Source organism: Peromyscus leucopus, chromosome X (genome assembly GCF_004664715.2).
Source record: "Peromyscus leucopus breed LL Stock chromosome X, UCI_PerLeu_2.1, whole genome shotgun sequence".
NCBI classification, from domain to species: domain Eukaryota; kingdom Metazoa; phylum Chordata; class Mammalia; order Rodentia; family Cricetidae; genus Peromyscus; species Peromyscus leucopus.
In genome coordinates this window covers 108,306,776-108,329,824 of record NC_051083.1, presented here as the reverse complement: position 1 = coordinate 108,329,824, position 23,049 = coordinate 108,306,776, and the positions used below count along the sequence as shown (strand labels likewise).

The 23,049-nt window shown below is 41.0% G+C and overlaps 1 protein-coding gene across 6 annotated transcripts in view; it reads right to left on the bottom strand.

Moving 5' to 3' along the window:
• Positions 1-23,049, bottom strand: part of Stag2 (stromal antigen 2) — a 141,166-nt gene extending 118,117 nt beyond the window's left edge. The window contains exon 1 of one of the 6 annotated variants that reach the window (XM_028881632.2): positions 22,770-23,049. The gene's annotated coding sequence lies outside the window, so the exon portion shown is untranslated. Of the gene's footprint in view, positions 1-21,354; positions 21,447-21,609; positions 21,766-22,159; positions 22,290-22,769 lie in introns of those variants that run through there. The other 5 variants (XM_028881628.2, XM_028881630.2, XM_028881627.2 and 2 more) reach the window with 5 other exon arrangements.

Here is a 23,049-nt window from a genome sequence, read left to right as displayed (position 1 = left end):
CATCACAGCCGTTGTACACAGCTCCAGGTGTCCGGGACACCTTCAGGGTAGAGCTGTTGTTCCGAGCAGCTAGAGGTGTCCCCTCCAGGGCTGACCTGTCTCCTTGCAGTTTCAGCCATCAATTTACTAACATTTTTCGGTGCAATTTACTAACAAAAATACCCAGGTGCACACACATACATGCAATTCAAAATAAAATATTTAATAATTATAATAATAAATGTTTTAAAATGAGCATCCCTATGTTTTGTTTAAAGTGGGGGAAAACCATATCCAAAGCAGGAATAATGTGGTTACAAGCACTGGGTAGCAAGGTAAAATGGGTGAAAACCTATTACAAAACCCAGTTTGGATTACCAAGAGCTTTAAAAATATTCAAAACTAGGCAGTGGTGGCACATGCCTTTAATCCCAGCTCTCAGGAGGCAGAGGCAGGTGGATCTCTGTGAGTTTAAGGCCAGCCTGTTCTACGTAGTAAATTCCAGGACAGCTAGAGCAACCCAGAGAGAATCTGCCTCCAAAAAAAAAAGTGTTCAAGCTGATTTATAGTGTAATTCACTTCTAGGCATACAAGAAATCACTTGGAAATTCAAGAAAAGACTGGGGTTATAGTTCAGTAGTAGGGCACTTGCCTACCATGTTCAATTCTCAATACTGAAAATTTTTAAAATGGAAACTCTGGATGCAGTAACAGTTTAAATATAGAGGGAAGAAAGGCAGAAGGTATTTGCAAACTCCCAAACTGTAGGCAATTATTGGAATACTGAAAAGCATTTGAACATGCACATAACAATACTCATTTCTCCTTGTAACACTTAGTAGTCACTACTTAATTAGCATCTTTCTACCTACTACAATGTACATTTCACAGCCCTTGTCCATGCTAAATCCTCTGGCCTTACTGTAGTGTCTCTCACTATCTAATCAACTATTTGTTGAGCAATTACATTTCTGGAAATAAACACAAAAGAAATAAAAGCAGGGGTGGCAATAAAGGACTGGAAATAAAGCTCAACTGGTAGATGGATTAGCCTAGCATACTCTAGACTCTGGGTTTGAGCCCCAGTAACACACACGCGCACGCATGCACGCATGCACATACACACACATAGAGGAAGGGACCTGAAAACAGGAAATAACAGATCATTTATACACCAATGTCCATATAAGTATTGTTCACAGATCCAAAAGACTAAAGTAATCCAAGCATCAATCAATTGATAAATGAGTAAACAAATTATGGTATAGATATACAATGGAGTATCACTCAACCTTAAAACAAGGAAATACATGCTACATCACAAATAAACTTAAGACATTAAGTGGCATGGTCACACGAGTTGACAAATACTGAATGACTTCAGTAATAAGAAGTACCTAACAGTTAAATACAAAAACAGAAGGGGAACAGCTGGTAAGAGAGTGAGTAGGAAGTTAACTATTGCTTAATAAATACAGTGACACAGTATTAAGGTTTGGGTTTTCAATTTAAGTGTTTGGTCTGCATGTATGTGCACCACATGCATACCTGGTGTCCAAGAAAGTGAGAAAGGGACAACAGACCCCCTGCAACTGGAGTTACAGATGTTTGTGCATCATCATGTGAACACTAGGAACCAAACTTGGATCCTCTGCAAGAGCAACAAGTGATCAAGTGCTGTGCCATCTCTCCAGCTCTGGATTGATGTTTGAGACAGGCTGCCTGGCTGGTCTCAAAGTCATTATACTACTGGCCCAGCCCCCGCCCCCCCCAATTCTGGAATTTTAGGTATACACCGTCACTCCTTGCTAGATAGAGTTTTATGATGGGATACTGAAAATGTTCTGGAGACAGTGGTAATGTTTATGTAAGAATGTGAATGTACTTAACGGTACTGAACTGCACATTTTAAGTGGCTGAAACAAGCAGTAAGATGGCTCAGTGCATAAAGGGTGTGTGCACGTACATGTACACACACATATACACATACACAGTTAGAAAGTATAAATGGCTTATGGTGATTCTAGGCAAGTGTTCTACCACTGAGCTACATCCCTAGCAATTTTACATATATTTTAACAAAATTACTAAAATTGGAATGAAGAATTATGAATGTCTTTTCACACTGATAGTTTCTTCAGAAAAAATTTTTATTATGTGTGTATATATATATATTTATGTAGAGTAAGTACAGTGAGTGCGGTAAGTGCCCTCTGAGTCCAGAAGAGGATGAGTGATTCCTTGGAGCTGGAGTTACATGTAGTTGTGAGACATTCTTCCTGATATGGGTGCTGGGAACTGAATTAAGATGCTCTCCAAAAGTAGCCAAGGGCTCATAGCCATCTCTAGCCCCCAGAAAAATAAAATTTCCTAAGACACTCATCTCTAGCTTTAATTCAACCCTAGGAAGCTCTTCTCAAAAAAACTAATGTGGTTTTCTATATACTTATATCACATGGAATTACAAAGGGAAAAAGAAAACCGGCTTTCATTTACTTTCAAAACAGACTCCAGAAAGTTCAATCATATTTGTGAGAGCTAATCTGAAGATATCAAATTACAACATCACAACATTACATTATCCTACTACTATGCGTGTATTTTTAAGTACAATCAATTCTTGGACTATACACACTAATAGAAATGTTTCATACAAGGTAATTCCAACAAAATTCCACTTGACATTTAGAATACATTAAATCAGATACACACTCCCTTCCTATCCTTGACCACGTTTAAACTTTATTCTTAGCAGTAACCTGGGACTCAGTGTGGGAGAAGAACCCAACTAACATTAGGTGCCATGAAGAAAACAATCTATACAAGGGTAACTGTTAATTATATCAACTTTAAAGGTAATTTTAACTTGACATAATTTGAAGCAGAGTCTATACTGTATACATTTTAAAAGCATCTCCCAGATGGAAGAACATGCCATCTGGATTCCATTCAAATCTGAGATGCTTATGGATTGTATGTTACATTAATCCTAGACTTTCTCACTTTCTTCTGCCCAGTTATCAAGTTTATACCCCTGGTCCTCTGCTCTTTAAGTTCTCTCCTCTATTAGACAATGTACTCTATGGCTAGTGAATGCCCCAATACTTATCTTCTGCTCTTATCTGTACTGAAATTCTGCCACATGCTATCAGTTTAGGATTGATGTAACATTTTTTTCTCCAAAATGTAAACATTTAGATGTCAGAGTGCAGTAATGTCACTAACCTATACCAACTACAAAAGTTAAAAATTATAACAAAAACTGTTTTGAAATGCATGAAAACAAACGAAATGGGTATATCAACAAAGGCTTGCAGATCTCTGTGGGCTCAAGAGGCCAAGCTGGTTACATACATAGTGAGATACCATCTTTAAAGACAAGCCAGGCAATAGTGGCACACACCTTTAATCCCAGCAATCAGGGAGGCAGAGGCAGGTGGATATCTGTGAGTTCAGCCTAGTCTACAGAGTGAGTTCCAGGATATCCAAGGCAGAGAAACCTTGTCTCAAACCCTGCCCCCCCCCAAAAAAAAAAAAACCTTAAAAGACATCAGCATACTGTGCTACCAAAATATTAATGAACACTAACTGGTTTTTAAAAGGGAGAGGGGTCACATGGGTCCTTTTTTTTTTTTTTTTAACTCCTGGCATAATTAGACACCAGACGGCCTAGGAATTGAACCTGGGTCCTCTGGAACATCAGTCAGTGCTCTTAACCGCTGAGCCATCTGTCTTCCCCTCTGGTGGCAGCCACTGCTATCAGAAGCAAGATGTAAAGATAATGGTAAGCCACGAGCCACATGGCAAGGTATAGATTTAGAGAAATGGGTAATTTAAGATGTAAGATCTAGCTAGCAAAAAGCCTGAGCCATTAGGCCATACAGTTTTAATTAATATAAGCCTCTGTGTGTTTATTTGGGTCTGATTAACTGCAGGTCCAGGTGGGACTAGAGAAAACTCCAGTTACAGAACACATTTTTTAACTTCAGCATATTCTATTTCTATAATGTACACATTATCTAGGAATCTATGTCTATATGTTGTTATTTTCTACTAGGATATGCTATTTAAAGCCAATCCTACTTGTTACACATTTAGCTCCATTCTAGGCACATCACAAATACATTATGATTATGCAAAGAATGAATTAAAGTTATGATGGTACAGAAAAAGCAGCTTTAAGGCACACCTGTACTAAGAGGAAAAGGCTCCACGGAGCCCAGAAACTGAGCAGAGGCCAAATCCTCCTCCTGGAACTCCAGGCAATTCATGAGAACAGGAAAAGTATTAAGGTTTAACTGTCTTCCCACCTCTATCTCAAGAGGCTCAAGTATCTGCCTATTAAAGACTCAGTTAATTTACTTCAAGATCAGCTTGAAAATAGCCTGTGCATCTCAGGATACTTCATGAAGCAAGCATTCATTCAACAAATACTGAAGACTTGCTTTGTCCAAAGCATAGTTCCTAGGTGTTAGGGTTAAGGCAACAAACAAGACTGACAACAAACTTTGATCTCACTGAGCTTAGCATTAATGTGAGAAAACTACCCATGTAAATGTATGTTTGATATTAATAAGAGCTACAGAAAGGAGAAAATGGAAGGCTAGAAGCAAGGGACATTATTTTTTATGCTATGACTAAAGGGCTCTTCTAAGTTCAGAAAAGGGCATTGGATACCCTGGAACTAGAGTTTAGGGATGGTTATGAGCCACCATGAGGATACTGGGAACTGAATCCAGGTCTTCTGTAAGACAGACAAGTGCTCCTACCATTGAGCCATCTCTTCAGCCCTATTACTTAATTTCTTTAGCTCCATTATCTTTTCTTTTCTTTCTTTTTTTTTGTTTTGTTTTTTGTTTTTTTTGAGACAGGGTTTCTCTGTGTAGCTTTGCACCTTTCCTGGAACTCACTTTGTAGACCAGGGCGGCCTCGAACTCACAGAGACTTGTCTGGCTTTGCCTCCTGAGTGCTGGGATTAAGTTGTGCACCACCACTGCCCAGCTTAGCTCCATTTTCTTAACTATAAGATGGATATATTACTCTATCATATAACAAAGTAGCATCTGATACAAGGAATATACTGGATGAGATTATAGTCATAATCTTAGGGCTTATCATGCCAACAAACCCCTCAGCATATTATCTGTCACAAAGGAAACACTCAGGTCAATGATTCTTACCTCACCGTTATAATAACCTCCAAGGCAAGCTAAATAAATCCCATCCACATATAAAGAAAACAATTCCTTTAAGGATGTCCAAACACACTTCATAATTAACATGTGATTTAAAATATACTGCCAGAAAAAGTATTCACATGAATATCCACTTGTCAGCAGTATGACAGTGTAAAGAACATGGACATTGCAGTCATATCTGTTGGCTTCACAGGTGTGTGCCCTTGGACAAGCTTAAGCCCTGTACCTGATTTTGTCACTAGTAAATAGGAAATAAGTAACACTACCTTCATCAGAAGGTAGTTGGAAAGATTACATGTCCCCTACTTTCAGTTGCTAACATACAGGGTTATCTGGTGCTAATGGCATAAAAATAGAATAGGGAAAGCACCATCAAAATCCTTGAAGACTTTAGAAAATGTAAAAAATTCTGGATGATGACAGTGAAGAGAGGTTGGGGCTGGGGGCAGGTCTGAGAGTGCCTGTCCAGCATGCTCAATCAAAGCCTTGGGTTCTGAGACAGAGGGTAGAAGAAGCAAAGAGGGGAGAAGCAGATAGGCTAAGGGGAAATGAAAAACCAAAACCAAACCTGGTATCTTCATGTTGCCTGATTTAGATCAACTTACCTAAACAGATTATTCCAGAATTATTGTCCTTCAAGGAACCAGTCTGAGTCAGGACATGAAGTACTGGGGAAAGTAATAGCAGAGGGAAAAAAGGAGAATGGAGTACGACGACACATGTATGAAGACGTCATGATGAAACCTACTACTTTGCATGTAAGCCAAAGAAATATTGTCCTTTAGTGAGAATATTACCTTTGCAGCCACATATGGCAACAATCCTTTGTTTCAGTTTATGTTATAAAAACGTTAGTTACTAAAATGAATTCAACTATTATTTTACTGAGGACTAAAACAAATTTTACCATCTCTTCTATTCTCAACTCTTATTTACATGCCATTCATCTTCATGAAAAATATAATACATGTACAGTTTCAGACAGAGTAATTTCTCCTTACCAGGTCTCAGGAGAAGATAAGCCTTTCTCCTTCCTAAGCCTCCGAAGTTGTCTAACTACTTAGAGGTATTTATCCCTCCTCTATTTAGGATCCTTGTCTCCTTTTATTATCTTTCCCCAAAGAAGGCATCACCGTGAAATCTATAAATCATCCCACTGGGAGGCAGTGTATCACCATGGGAAGAAATGTTCTGAAATTGGGCAGAATTGGATTCAAAAGTAAGCACTTATTAGCTGAGTGATCTTAGGCAAATCATGTTAACCATTCTGAATTTAAGTGAAAAACTATCAACTATTTCACAAGCTAGCGTAAGAAGCCAAAACTCAAATGTTAGGGAGCCTACTATATACTCTCATGTACTAAGATATGCTGCGAATGATATCTTGTCAGATAAAAATTATCATTAATGCAAAGCCAGTTTAGAGGAAACTGATAATTGACTATGTCTCTTACAATATACAGCTACTGGGTATGAACAACAAAAACTACATTTGTAGAAGATCTAAGGTTTTAATTCAGTTACCATATGAGAATCTGTATAATACACCCTGTAGAATGAAACAAGTATTTGAAATCAGATTTAAAAAAAAAAAACAGCAACTAAAATAGCAAGGGTGACAATCTAGTTGTAAGAAATAAACTTGGATATTCACCAACACTGAACACTTATACATGCCATATTTACCAACACACAATTACCTCATTAGATTTGCATTTTGTCTAAAGCACTTTGTTAATTGTCTCAGTCTAACTTCAAAGGATTAGGAACTTTCCTAATAAAATCCACCTTATCTCAATCATTTCTCTGCAATTTTTCAAGGACATTTAGAATACCCAAATTTCCTAAATATTTTTCATGAATCGAAGTACTTTATGCATTGACAATCTAAATTCAAGAAATTACATAATATCCAGTGGAAAAAAATCCATGTCACTGACAAGTTTGCTTTTCAAAAACATAAGTGCATATTTCTATTTCTCCACGAGCCACGGCTACATCACTACTTCCTCAGTTTTCCTGCCAGGGATAAAGGAATGTCTTTTGGCCTGAATGACTGGTGGAAGCAGGAAGGAACATATCCCAGTGGAAAAATATTATAGCTTTGCTAATATTTCCTATGTTTTCTCTCCTGTACCATAGAATGGAAATTCTCAACGATGAATGTTCCTCACTATCTTTAATACTACTTCTTTAGGACACAAAACATTGTTTAAATAAGGGAATATTAAATGGGTTCCTTGTAGCAACAATCTAACTGCCATAAAGTTTGAAAATCAGCTACAAAGCAGGAGACACACTGTAAGTGAAAATTTTTCTGCTTTAAAAAATGAGGGGGTTTAGAAATCTAAGAAAGAGAGATATAATATATTCCTATTCTAAAATGAAAGGATCTAAAGAGCTAGAAAGATGGCTCAGCTGTTAAGAGCACTTGCTGCTCTTCCAGAGGACACAGATTCCCAGCAACATGGTGACTCAACATTCTGTAACTTCAGTTACATGGGACATGCAAGTAAAACACCTACATACACAAAATAATAATTCTAGGAAATCATATACATGTATGTATAAAGTATTGAAAGCAAGTCTAGTATTATATACTCTACTAAAAATTTCAAGCTAACATTATAAGAAACCAAAGTTAAAAATTAAAATACAAAATGACTAGCCAGGTAGTGGTGGCACATGCCTCTAATCGCAGCATTCAGGAGGCAGAGGTAGGTGGCATCTCTGTGAGTTCGATGCCAGCCTAGTCTACAGCACTAGTTCCAGGACAGCCAGGGCTCCACAGAGAAATTCTGTCTCAGTGGGGGGAAGAAAGGACTGAGGGCTTTTCTCAATAGTAAAGTACTTGCCTAGAATGTGCTAGGCCATAGGTTCAATCCCTAATAATGGTTCAAAACCATTTTTTAAAACATCATTCATCTAACTTTAAAAAGCCAGGTGGTACATGCCTGTAATCCCAGCACTTGTAAGGTAGACACAGAAGTACTAGGAAACCAGCTACATAGCAATTTCAATGCAAGCCTGAGTTACTGAGACCGTGTCTCAAAAACAGAACAAGAGGCTGGAGAGATGGCTCAGCAGTTAAGAATACTGACTGCTCTTTCAGAGGACCCAAGTTCAATTCCCAGACCACATGGTAGCTCACAACCATCTATAACTAGAGTTCCAGAGGATCCAATGTTCTTCTCTGGCCTCCATGGGCACCAATCATGTACATGGTGCACAGACATACATGAATGCTTTGTCTACATACATAAATATGCAGCACGTGCCTGGTGCCCACCGAGGTTGAGAAGAGGGTATTGGATGACCTGGAACTGGAGTTAACGACGGTTATGAGCCACCACCATGTTGGTGCTGGGAACAGAAACCTGAAAGACAAGTGTTCTTACACTGAACCATTTCTCCGATCCTCAATAAGAATTTTTACAAAAACAGGTCAGGTGGTGGGGGCCCACACCTTTAATCCCAGCACTCAGGAGACAGAGTCTGATTTCCAGGCCAGTCAGGTCTACAAAGCAAACTCCAGGACATTCAGGCCTACACAAAAAAATCCTATCTCAATCCCCCCCCCAAAAAAAAATAAATAAAATAATTTTTTACAAAACAAAAATGAAATGAATATAAAAATAAAATCATAATAATTTTTTACAAAACCAAAATGAAATGAATATAAGAGTCGAGCAGGGGTGGGGATATAATTTGGTGGTAGAACATTTAATGGTCTAGTGCACATGAAGCCCCATGTTCAATTCCCAGAACTCGGGGAAAAAAAGGAAAAGAAACAAAACAAGCATTGTTAAATTTCCATTTTAAAACCACACAGTAAGAACCCAACATAAAGCCAAGTGTGGTGGCACATGTCCTTAATCCTGGCACTCCGAAGGCTGAGGCAAGTAGCTCTCTCTGTGAATTCCATGCTAGCCTGGTCTGCAGTGATGCCCTATCTTTAAAAAAAAAATTAATCCAGGTAGTGGTGGCTCACATCTTTAATCCCAGCACTCCAGAGGCAGAGGTAGGCGGATCTGAGTCTGAGGCCAGTCTGGTCTACAAAGTAAGTTCCAGAACAGCCAGCGCAGTTACACACAGAACCCTGTCTTGAAAAAAAAAAATAGTGCTGCTCTGTTGTCCAAACTAGCCTCAAACTTCTAGACTCCCCAAATCCTCTTTCCTCAGCCTCCCAAATACATTGAACCCCACTAACAAAATTTTCATTGCTTATTGCTTTTACACAGAAACATAATGCCAATTGGAAGGCCTCAAGCTTTTGGATAATGGTAAATGCTATAAGGAACAATCGTGGAATCCATTAACTCCGTTTATTAACCACCAAAGATGAGCATTCCAAGGTAACATGAGCATCCTCTGTTACTGTATTTTTTAATGACAGTTATTAACTGTCACTAGTTCAAATTAAGGATACTCTGCCAAAACTGCACTGATGATGGGGTAAAGGTTAGCTCAGTGGCAGAGTGGTGGCCTAACACAAACAAGGCCCTTAGTTCTATCTCAGGTACCACAAAACAAGAGAAAAGCAAGGAATGGCAACACATTCTAATGTTGGCACTTGGGAGACTCACACAGAAGGATCCCAAAACTGAGGCCCAAAGGGTTTATGTAACCATATACTCTTTAAAAGAGAAAGATCTAAAGAGCAAGTATAGTACAGGACAATTTCTAAAGAACTTCTGTCAGGCATGGTGGCACACACCTTCAATCCCAGTACTAAAGAGACAAAGATGAATCTCTGAGCTCTATGTAGCAAGTTCCAGGCCCACGAGGGATATAGTGAAACTTTGTCTCAAATAAATAACAATTTTTATACATTTTATTGTGATAAAAGTCCAACTAATAATACTATTAAGGAAATAGATAAATCAACACCAATTTAATAACAAATTCCTGAGAACCTGATGAAATTCACACATTACATCTTGTGTTGTACGCATGAGACCCTGGATTCAAACTCCAATATCACAAAAAAAAAATTGTACAGCGTGTCCCAGTACTAGTGAACCTCTGTCCTATACATACACCCAAGCTTTTGTTTGTTTGGTTTTGGTTTTGTTTTGACAGAGAGAGGATTTCTCTGTGTAACAGCCCTGGCTATTCTGGAACTCACTCTGTAGACAAGGCTGGCCTTGAACGCAGAGATCCGCCTGAATCTGCCTCCTGAATCCTGGGATTAAAGGTGTGCGCCACTGTTGGTTGGCTACACCCAAGCTCTAAAAGCTAAAATACATTTTTGCTGCATTATTTTAGATACCTTAAATATGTATCTTGAGCAGGACTTGGTGGTACACACCTTTAATCCCAGCACTCAAGGAAGAGGCAGGTGGATCTCTAAATTTGAGGCTGGCCTGGTCTACAGAGCTAGTTCCAGGACAGCCAAGACTACACAGAAAAACCCAGTCTCAAAAAACAAACAAACGGGGGGGGGGGGGGGGGGGGGTGTCCGGCGGTGGCAGCGCACGCCTTTAATCCCAGCACTTGGAAGGCAGAGCCAGGCGGATCTCTGTGAGTTCGAGGCCAGCCTGGTCTACAGAGCTAGTCCAGGACAGGCTCCAAAGCTACAAAGAAACCCTGTCTCGAAAAACCAAAAACAAACAAAAAAATCCTGTACATCATTTTGGAATGTTCATGAACCTCCACCTCATCTTTGAACTCCAACTTTATAATTGCTACTAAGGTTTAAACAATTGTATTAGGGGTTGGGGATTTAGCTCAGTGGTAGAGCGCTTGCCTAGCAATTGCCAAGGCCCTGGGTTCGATCCTCAGCTCCAGAAAAAGGGGAAAAATGTATTAACTTCATATAATAAATGTCCCCAAGCTCCTTCCCTCAGGATGCAAAAGTAGGAAGATTCCAACTTGGAGGCCAACATGAGCAATTAGTGAATTCAAGGCTAGCCTGGACAACTCAAGAGCCTATGTCAAAACTCAATAAAGAGCTGGGGAGGGTCAATCAACAGTAAAGTACATGTCTAGCTTATATAGTGTGAGGCTCTAGGGTCAATCCATAGTACCACAAAAATCCCCTCCCGGTGATGGTGGCGCACGCCTTTAATCCCAGCACTCGGGAGGCAGAGCCAGGTGGATCTCTGTGAGTTCCAGGCCAGCCTGGTCTACAGAGTGAGTTCCAGGACAGAACCAAAGCTACACAGAGAAAACCTGTCTCGAAGAAAAAAAAAAATCCCCTTCTCCAGATGAACCTTTGCCCCCATGTCACAATGCAGTCAACAAATTCCTTATCTGATCAGAAATGTCATCTTCCTTCCAGCTACTTTCTTGTGCAATTTTAACAAACTAAACAAATTAGTACACAACTACTTAATGGTAACTCAATCTTACTGGTAAGATAGTGACTGCCACAAACAAAGAACAGTCAATGAAATGTTAAACAACCAACTATGCAAACAAAATTGGAATGCCTCTAAGATCTAATCTCAAGGAGCAGTAATGCCATACTCCTTTCATCCTTGCGCTTGGGAAAGGGGAGGCAGAGGCAGGTGGATATCTGAGTTGAGGTCAGCCTGAGGCAGAGGCAGGTGGATATCTGATTTGAGGTCAGCCTGAGGCAGAGGCAAGTGGATATCTTAGTTGAGGTCAGCCTGAGTTGAGGTCAACCTGGTGTACAGCACAAGTCCCAGGACAGCCAGGACTATGCAAAGAAACCCATCTCAAAAGACAGACAGAAGGAAAGGAAAGAGGAAAAAAAGATCAGATCTCTTATGTCTAAAAAAAATTAAGCCAGGCAGTGGTGGTGCCTTTAATCTCAGCACTTGGGAGCAGAGACAGGGGGATCTCTGCGTTCAAGGTCAGCCTAGTCAACATACTGAGACCCTGTCTCAGAAAAAAAAAGATTTAAAAAAAAACTTAAGCAGAAAGATCAAATCTCTACCACTCACCCACACTCAGCAAAAAAATATGCCTTTTCCACAACTCTACCCAAACCAGTTCTCTACATTGGAATTCACATTTGGTAATTTGGCACATACACAAACAGTCCAAAAATACAAATTAATTGTAAAAAAAAAAATCACAAAAGTGATTGAGGTTGGGGGGGGGGGGGAGGACTGCCTTCGAAATCCTAACAGGAGCAGCTCTGCCACTGAGCATCATGCATCCCCATCCCAAAGAGAGCTATTTCATTTCTGAAGTGACACACGCTTCTCTGCAAGTCCTAACTCTCAAATTATGATCCAGGATCGTTGAACTTCAGGCAAATCTCTAAACTAGAGCATTTTCTTTGGTTTTAATACCATTTCCTCCCTAGTCCCAAACACTACATCTATCCTCTCAGGGACTCCATAGCATCAATACTTCCTAATACAAAAATGATAAAGGAAATGTGAATAATACATAAGGAAAATAAACTCAGTTGTTATGTTGGTATTTTTTGACTTGTTTTACTTAGGTAAAGTTCAAGGAAGTTGCTTTTTGACATTAAGTAAGACATATATAATCACCCTAGTCTAATAACTTCAAAACAGTGTACTAGAAATTCTCCTGGGTTTTTTTTTAAAAAAATACTATCTTGTCTTTCACTACTGTCCCTGTAACAATAAAAACTTACCCCAATGCCGGGCAGTGATGGTACACGCCTTTAATCCCAGCACTGGGGAGGCAGAGGCAAGCAAATCTTTGTAAGTTCTAAGTCCAGCCTGGTCTACAAAGTGAGATCCAGGACAGGCTCCAAAGCTACACAGAGAATCCTGTCTCAAAAGAAAAAAAAAAAAGAGGAAAGAAAAGAAAAAAAACTAAAAAAAATTTAAAAGAAAACTTACCCCAGAATAAAAATTAGCAAACTCTCTGATTACAGCAATTTAAAGTAATTTAAATCACTTTCATACCCATACAAACCTCTATAGGGGTTTGGAATCCCTTCTTATCAATTACTAATTGGGCAAGTTACTAGGCCTTCATGTTTCCTCTTCTGGAAAAGGGTCTATTAATTAGGGTCATCATAATATCCCAGTTTCTCTGGGATGGTCCTAGTTTATGCTCTTATCCCGGCATGCTGTCTGATTAATGCCCTCTCTTATTCTCAAAAGTATCCTAGTTTGGCAGGGTATGGTAACTCATACCTTTAACTCCAGCACTCAGGATGAAGAGGGAAGATCACAATGACTTCAGTTCAAGGCCAGCCTGGATTCAACAGTGAGTTCTAGGCTAGTGTAGACTTACATAAAATACCTTGCCCTATAGGTCAAGCATTGTAGCACATACCTTTAATCCCAACATTTGGAAGGCATAGACAGGCAGAAAGAAAGAAAGAGAGACAGACAGACAGGAAAAAAAATGAACCATGTAGTTGTAATACCTCATAGGATTATGAAATTGAGTATCATAATACATGTGAAGTATTTGTAATAGTACCTGGCATATAGTCAATTCAGTTATTATTAGTTACTATCAATGTCTTTTTAGAAAAGATTTTTTAATTATGTAATAAAATGTTCCTACACTATTCCTTCTTACAAATAAAATTATGCATTTAACTTTCCACATTCAACTTTTTGTTTGTTTGTTTTTTGAGACAGGGTTTCTCTGTTTAACAACCCTGGTTGTCCTGGAACTCGCTCTGTAGATTAAGCTGGCCGTGAACTCACAGAGATCCACCTGCCTCTGCCTCCCAAATTCTTAGATTAAAGGTGTGTGCCACCAACCACTAACCAATTTGTCAGAGAAATGGCAATATCATCAACTCTACTGACATTTACCACACAAAATTTTTTAAGAGGCTATATCACAATTCTTAGCAAGGAAATAACTATGAAAAGAAATATCTGCTTACAGTCGAATCAAGGCTTAATATACTAGTAACAATTGTAACCAAGGGTCTTCAGGTTAACTACAGAACTCAGAAAACTGAAGAATATTAAATCTTGAACCTATCTTTTTTCCAAATAAATAGGAGAAACAAATACTTTGCATGCAATGGGCACCTTGGGTTATAATTCTGTCATGGAACATTAGTTGTTGGTATTAATGGAATACAAAGTGAAAATACGCAAAGAGTCTGAGTCAAAGAAGAGTGCTCATCACCTCAAAAAACATTTTCTGAAGATGAAGTTTAAGGGAATGATCAATATAAAGTACATAAATTTGACTCATGACCATGAAGTGTGCATGAGCACACATGTACACAAGCACACAGAGTACATATTATACTTTTATATTTAATTTTGCCTCATCTTCACTAAACCCAACATCTAGAATTTTCTTCAGGTAAGAAAAATAAGCAGAGTCTTATTAGAGTATCCTAGTTTTTACATTTTATTTATTTATTTGTTTATTTATTGTATGTATCTGACTGTTTTGCCTGTATGTATGCCACAAATGTGTCCACTGCCCTCAGAGGTCAGAGGACAATGTCGGAATCCCCGGTTAAAAATGGTTGTGAGGCACCCTGTGGGTGCTGGGAACCTAGGTCCTCAGCAAGAGCAATGGGTGCTCTAAGCCATTTCTCCAGCCCCCCCCCAGGCTAAATTTTCTAATTAAAATCTAACCACTAAACAAGCTGAATGACTCAGAAACTATCCTTAGACATACACAGCATAATGACAAAGAATTTTTAAAAATGTGTAACTACTCTATGTATCATAGAAAATAGAAACCTTTGCTCACATCAAGACTTTAACATTCCATGAATTTTGGTGATTATACTCAAGCAATATTAAAACTCAGATTTCAACTACTTTTATTATTAGCTTAAAATAAAATATAGAAGCCAGTTAGTGGTGGCACACACCTTTAATCCTAGCACTCAGGAGGCAGAGGCAGGCAGATATCAGTGAGTTCAAGGCCAGCCTGGTCTACAGAGCTAGTTCCAAGACAGTCAGGACTGTTACACAGAGAAACTCTGTCTGGAAAAAAAAAAAAACTGAACCTCTTTAATCCTTTTAGCTAAACCTTTACCAACAGGTATGGTGCAGTACATGGGAGTCAGAGGCAAGTAGAGCTCTCAAGTTTAAAACCAACCTGGTCTACACACAAATTCCAGGTCAGCCAGAGCTATATAGTGAAACCCTGTCTCAATTTTTTTACCTTTATCTCTTTGGGGGGAGGAGCGTATGGGGCATCCCATGGTGCATGTGTACAAATTCAGAGAACAACTTGCAAAAGTCAGTTCTCTCCTTCCACCATGAGGGCTGCAGAGACAGAACACAGGTCAGCAGCCTTGGAAGCAAGCTGTCCTTACCCAGCCAGCCATCTCAGCCATCTCACTGGCCTCCAAACAGAACTTTCACCTTAGAGCAACTCACCTGACCATGAACAAAGATCTGTAATTATCTTGTATTATATATGAAAAAATCTTCATCTTATAAATAAAATTAAAGCAATGAGGATTGCAGACCTAAACTCAGTAAGAGAAACACCTGAGTTTAACAACCAAAAAGCACAAAGGATGAGGTCACATTAATCAAGGTGTGATTTGGGTAAAGTCATTTACTATTATCTAGAACCTCAACTTCCTCATCTGTAAAATATCCTTTGAAACACATATTGCAAAGTTTATGAGGGGATTCATATTAAAACATAGTTTCTGCCGGGCGGTGGTGGTGCACGCCTTTAATCCCAGCACTAGGGAGACAGAGGTAGGCAGATCTTTTTGAGTTCAAGGCCAGCCTGGGCTACCAAGTGAGTTCCAGGAAAGGCACAAAGCTACACAGAGAAACCCTGTCTCCAAAAAACAAAAAACATCGTTTCTGACACTCAAAGGGAACCCAAGGGGCTAAAGAGATGGCTCCGTGTTTAAGAGCAGTGCCTGCTCTTGTACAGGACCCAGGTTCAATTCCCAGCACCCATATGGCACCTTACAACCTTCTGTAACTCCAGTTCCAAGGGATCCAACACCTTCTACTGACCTCCTCAGGCACCATGCACACGTGCAGTACACATATTTACATGCAGATAAAACACTCACACACATAAAATGAAATACTAATAATCCTAAAGAAACCCAAAATACATTGAAATTATTTTTTTAGATCAGCTCAGATTTCAAAAATTATAGATCACACTCTATTACAAAGTTATTCTTACAAAAGTATAAAGAGAGCTCAACGTTCCAGCCTTAAACACTCAATGAAAATGTACTTGAAGCTTAATTTTAAAAGGAATTTTATTTTTGAGTTTTACATGAAGTTATTGAGAGGTTACAGAAATCTCTTTAGTTTGTCAAGTCTAATCATGTACTTTTCAATTAAAATAACACAAGCATGGCAGCAAAAGTCCAAAATCCCAGCACTAGAAAGGCTCAAGAGGAAGGATCACACATCTGAGAGCTGGCTACCTGGGCTATAGAAGGAGATTCTGTCTGAAAATAAACAAACAAGCAAAGAGACTATTGGATCCACCTTCTCTGCAGAGAGGAGAACAAAGCAATGTGATTAATCTCTTAACTAACTTTCTCTTCTTTCAAGATAGGATCTTACAAAGTTGGGGGGGGGGGCTGGTCTGATACTCACTATGTATCCCAAATTGGCCTCAAATTTACAGCAATCCTTCTACCTCAGCCTTCCAAGTGCTGGGATTACAGGTGTGAGCCACTATGCCTGGCAACACTAACATCCTGGTGTCTACTAATCAGTAGCAAAGAAGTACAGTAAACATGTATTAATAACCCTATTCTGGAGGAAATTTTTCTGGTAACTGATTAGCAAAGAAGCTAATAAAGATGTACCATTTTTTAATTCATATACACAAAACCCAGTCCACAAAACCACATTACTTATGCAGAAAAAAATAGAGTATTTAGTTAAATTAAATGCAAAAAATGCATTTCAGGAGACTGAAAAAGCAAACCGACAATTTTATTTCTTCATCTTTGCCACCAGAACATGCAAAATCTACCATTTGTGGCAGACAAGTACATAAAGAATTACTATACAGGCACAGTATGGAAGTACACACGAAAATCCCTGAGCATAAATATTAAATGTAGAAAACTAAAAAGAAAAATGCAAAGTGTTTCTAAATGGTGTGATTCTATGGCTTCTTTTTATTCCCCTACGATCACATTTCAATATACACTAATAGCTAACTAGAACTACACTAACAGTGCATTGCTAATTGGGACTATCCCTTTCCTTTGCTATTTATTAGCCAGGCTCCAAAATAGTGCTCCTCTAAGCAACAAACTGTACATTTAATATAAACCTTAGGTTCAAAAATAATCTTTCAACATCAAAAACTGGAGTGTTGCATCTATCACAAAGAACTGGAAGCAAAACAAAAATTCTACCCACTGTTTACAACATTCCCATAGGGCTGTGGTGATTATGTTAAGCATGCAGAATATTAAACATTACTAAAGTGACCATGTAGCATGAATCTTAACATGTCTTATTAATAAAATCAAACCTGAGCCAGGTATTGGGGTAAATGCCGGGAAATCAGAGAAGCAGAACAAGCCACAGCTTCCTCACCTCGACTGTTCCTCAGCTGATCCTGTTTCCTCAGACTGGAAGCCTCTCAGTCCTCATCCAGAATGAATCTCAGCTGAACTGTTGCTCAGAAGCCTAAAAGCTTAACCAGCTCTAGTTCCTGGTTTTTCACGCATTATATACCTTTCTGCTTTCTGCCATCAGTTCCTGGTATTAAAGGCGTGAGTCACCATGCCTAGCTGTTTCCAGTGTGGCCTTGAACTCAGAGATCCAGGCAGATCTCTGCCTCCCAAGTGATAGGATTAAAGGTGTGTGCCACCATTTTCTGGCCTCTATATCTAGTGGCTGTTCTGTTCTCTGACCCCAGATAAGTTTATTAGGGTGTGCAATATTTTGGGGAAAGCAGTATCACCACATGACCATGACATAGTTTTACCTTTGAACTTGTATTCCCAAAGAGATTTGAGCCTAATCCTAGACCAAACCCCCAACTTGACATAATACAAATGATAAAAAAAAAATGTTGAATTCCATTAACTGTTTTCACATTTGGACTTTAAAAATCCAAAATCAACTTCAGGGCTACCCAAACTCATAATTTGTTGGTTTGGTAGTTTAGCTACTGCCTCACCACAAGAAACCAAATCTGATGCCACATCTTCACCATCCACTTAAGAATATTTGCATAGGAATAAAAATTTGAAGCCAGGAATCTGCCTTCTCTTAACATCCTTGTAAAAAATAATGATATGAAGTAATGATAACAGTTAAAAAAATGTTTGCTCCCAGACTGGGGGAAATTTTTTCTATAATAATTAGGGAATAAATTTTACCAAAAAGAAAAAAATAAAATATCCATTGCTTTGGATTCCCTTCAGAACTTTAACAGATATTCAAAAATGCATTTAACAGAACAAAGTAAGCCTGATACAGAATAATACCAAACTTCAGAAAGCAAAACACTTACCTTGGACTCTGGGAGCAAATATCCTAATTAAAGGAAACCAAGGGTCTTAATTTTAATTGCACTTTTATTGCTGACGGCAATATTGAAAATGTTCTTAAAAGAAAACACTGAAATAATTTTCCTATCAACTTTTAAGTAGTTAGAACAGCAGACTGTTGGGGAGGGTCCATCATGTTATATGTAAACATTCAATTTCCTATTGGTTTCAAAAGAAGAACCCTCTCTACCCAGACTGTCAGTCTCTGATACCTTATAATAAATACCACACTTACTTCACAGTGGGAAGGAATGGCTAATAAGTACATTTCTTTCCCAATCCACTTCTCTACCTAGTCATTAAACAACCAACACTGAAACGGAATTCAGCCATGTCAATCTTCCTCCCGGGTATGCTCCCTATGGCACCTCAATCCCTTCCCCTGTCGCTTACTCCAACTGCCAAAGCCCCTCCTATTAATAGTAAATCCCTCTCATACTGACTCACTGCAACTCCAACTTAATGAAACAGACACCAAGAAGAATTCTTTGAATCTACAAATGGAATTTCCTATTTTCAAAAAAAAGAAAGAAAGAATCAAAAGGAAAGTAGAAGTAGAGCACGTTGAGACTAAGTTACACTTAAAGTCTAATTTGTAGGAATTTGTTGCTTTCCCTATACTGCTTGCTTCAATCGTTTTTGAAAGTTAGTATGCTAGGCATTATGTAATTACCTCCACACAAGCCTAAGTTTCGTGTAAATAACTTAGATATGTAAATAGAAAGAAATCAACACAAAATGTAAAAACTTGGAAATTTTTCTTCAGAATTCTTCTCAACTCCAGAAATTTCCAAGCACATACAAACGTAGACCAAGTGAACAATGAGCCCTTCTGAACTCATTTAGCTACAATAATCAACTCCCAGCCACTTTCTTCTCTCTCCTCCTACTCTCCTTATCTTCAAAGAGAATGAAGAGACAAGTACTCAGTGAGGACACCGAGAATAACCCCCAAGGCAACAAAAGTATCAAACTAGCCTGGTTAAAAAGTCAAAAACCTTGCAATGTTACTATAAAAGCATCCTGCACAAACCCTAGATAGTAAAATTAAAGAATTCAGTTAAAAACAGAAATGACCATCTCGAAGAATTTTAATCACACCCATAAGACCCAATGAGTACATTTTAAATTATATTTTAGAAGGATAAATAGAAATGAGGTGAAAATGAACTTAAACATTTGCAATTAGCTAGAATTCATGCAGCACTTGATCTCAAAACCGAAAAAAACAGACTATTTAACATAATGTGTCATGAAATTACAATTCAACCACTTGAAAAACCGCTGAACACTTATGCCTTAACTGGTCCTTCTGATCCCTAATTATAGATTGATATCAATGTAGAAAGAAAACCAGGCATTTTGACGTAAGTGGTTTAAAATATTCAAAATTAACCCCCACCGTTCATTGAGAAATATATGGAAGCAAGACCAAACTACCTGAATTGTATGCCGTTAACAGAAATGTATCCACTTTCCAGGGCCATCAAAAAAAAAAAAAAAACATAATAAGTTCACATATACCCTTAAACGCAACGCACTGGGCTCCAGACAGAATTAGGAGACCGCCTCCTGCTTTTGCTCCTAACCAATACGCAGAGAGAGAAGGTTGGCAGCAAAGTGCTGCGAGGACAGTAACAAACACCAGCAAGCTCCCGAGCAGGCCCTGCTAGAGCCAGGAATGACGCACTTCGGTAACCCGACTCTTTCTCCCCTCCACCCCCCGCCCCCAGCAGCGGTGCTGACACCGCCAACAGCCCGGAGTAGGAAAAAAGACAACAGAAAAAAAAGGCAAAGCTTGGACCGCACCAGGTTTCATTAAGAAACCTCGATTATTCCTCTTTCGACACTAAACACCAGGACTGAACAGGAAAAGAAGCTTCGTGCTTAAGCAAGTCCCATCATGGTGGTTTAAGTCACTAAATTAAGCTGATAATGAGTCCAATCCACAGAGACATATATACAGGGTGTGGCTGCTGTGAAATACGGCCGTCCGTGGGAGAAAGGGGGTACGGAATTTACACTCCAGTGTGAAGGGAAGATGGGGCTTCACCAGGGTCGAGAAGGAGGCGGCCCGCGCATTTTAAGGAACCATTGCAAACCAACACAAGCGTCTCCTTTACTTAAACCTAACCCCACAGATCAAAAGTTTCTGATAGACATAGCACAGAAGCTGGAAATAATCATTTAATCAAAAAACATGAGCCTCAATTTAAAAACTATATCCAGAAGAAAGGAGGAGGGAGAGGGAGGGGGGAGGCAACAACATAAAAAAACATCCTAGGCCACGGAGGAGAAAGTCTCCCAGACCGGATGAAACTACTAATGCAATATTAAACATTCAAGTCGAGCACCAAAGCACGAAAAATCACACGATAACCCATTACCGTTGAGGATTAAAAATAAAATGACATATAACACCGAGGAGGAGCAGAAACTAAATGTCGAAGTACAGCGTTTTATAAAAAAAAAAAAAAAAAACAACAACAACAAAAACTAAAGGCAAAACAAGACATTCTCGCGGCGGGAGGGAAAGGGGAAAAAAGGCCGAAATCAACAATACGTTTACGATTCTAGGCCAGAAGAAAATGGGAACGGGGCTCAAAGTTTTGCGGAACTACTTGATGCTGTTTCCCACACCTTCTCTCTCCCATGGCCCAGCCGACCCTTTTCCTCCTAAAATTGCAGTCCACAGATCTCCGGATACGTGCGAGAAGAAAAGAGAAAGTCGCCCTCGAGCAAGAATAAAAGTGTGGAGGGAAAACAGAGGCTGCCTACCTGGGGCAAGGATCAGCTCAGTTCGTGCCTTGAGAAAGACAGCGCGGGTGGGGGTGGGAACGAAAAAGCAGCACTAAAACTAAAACAAAAGTGGCGCCAAAACCCCCCAACAAACAGCCTTCCACTCCCGCCCTTCCCCCCCCTCCGCCCATGCCAGGCAGGCAGGGCCCCCCTTCGGGGCAAGGTCTACGCGCAGGGGACCGACGCCGCCGGACCCCGGGCTAGCTCGAAAATTGGTGCCCTAAGAAAACTGACCGAAGTCGGGGCCTCGGAAAGGATGGAGAGATCGATGCCAACCGCTTTGCCCAAGCAGTTCCCCCACCACGCGCTGGAGATGATGGGGCGGGGGAGAGAAGCCGAGGGGCCCGTCACATGAATGTTGTTCCCTCTCTAGGAAGGGAGGAAGAGAGGGAGGGAGGGAGGGAGGGAGGGGAGGGGAGGGAGAGGAGAGGAGGGGAGGGGAGGGGAGGGGAGGGGAGGGGAGGGAAGGAAGGAGGGGAAGGGAGGAGGGAGGGGGGGGACGAGGGAGGGGTGTGAGCAGAGTAGATTTTCCCTCGCCACCCTCGGTCCGAGGCCCAAATAGACACAGACAAGCCTGCTCGCCCTCCCCTCCCCCCCGGGTTCCCAGCACCACCATTTTGCTCGCTTCCTTCCCCGCACCACCCCAGCGCGCTCTCCCACCACCGCCGCCGCCGCCACCACCACCCCCCAACACACACACCGGCCGCGGCCTCCCCGGCTTCGCCTTTCCTCCCCCCCACCCCCGCCCCGGCCCTCCCGACTACGGATGGCACCCCCACCCCACCTCCAGTTTGGGGGGGCTCTCTGCCCCCGAGGCTGCTTAAGAGGCCCCCGGAGGAGAGGAAGGCACACAGAAGGCTACGCGGAGGCGCGGAGCCTCCATCTTGCGCCGCTGCGCGTTCTCCATTTTGGGCCACCCATGGGGGGGGGTCCCCTCCGTCCGCCGAGGCCCCGGGGGAGCGTTGGGCGAGGGCAGCCAGAGAAAACCTTCAGCGAGGGTAGTCGCCAAGAAGCGTCCTGCGCTTCAAAAAAGCGGCTCGGGGAGGAGGTAGGCAGGGAGGGGGTGGAGGGAGACCCTGGAAGTTCCTTGGAAGTGTTGGGGGAGCGACTTGGGGGCGGAGAAGAGAGGCAGGGGGAGCCGCGGGGGGCGAGGCGACGACTCGGGGCCCGCCCGGGGCCCGGCCGCTCAGTCCATGGCTGCCCCGCACGGAGCCCGACGAAGCCACCGGCCGAGGGCCGCGAAATGGCCCCGGAGCGTCGGGCCTCGCTTCTCCCGCCCGGCCGCACGCTCTCTTCGCCCGATCGCAAGCACACACGCCTCCCGGTGGGCCGCGCGCCCTCCGGGTGCCCCTCCAAACTTCTAGAAGCTTCGCCTCCGCCATTTTATAACTTACCTCCCCCCTCAGCGTACACAGGCAGCAAGGAGACTGTTGGCCTCCCCCACTCCTTCCTTCCTTCTCAGGCCGGGGGCTTCTTCACCCCTGGGCTGCTTCAAGAATTTTTTCCCCCTTCCTCTTCTTTACACCCTTGAATTCTACTCGGGGACGGAAGCTCCCGCGGTTCTAGAGCGTTGGGGGGGGGGGGGGTTTGAAAGTGGCGGTCGGATCCGGCGGGGTTTTTTTTTTTCTTTTCTCTCTCTCTCTTTTTTTCTTTCTTTTTTTTTCTTTTTCTTTT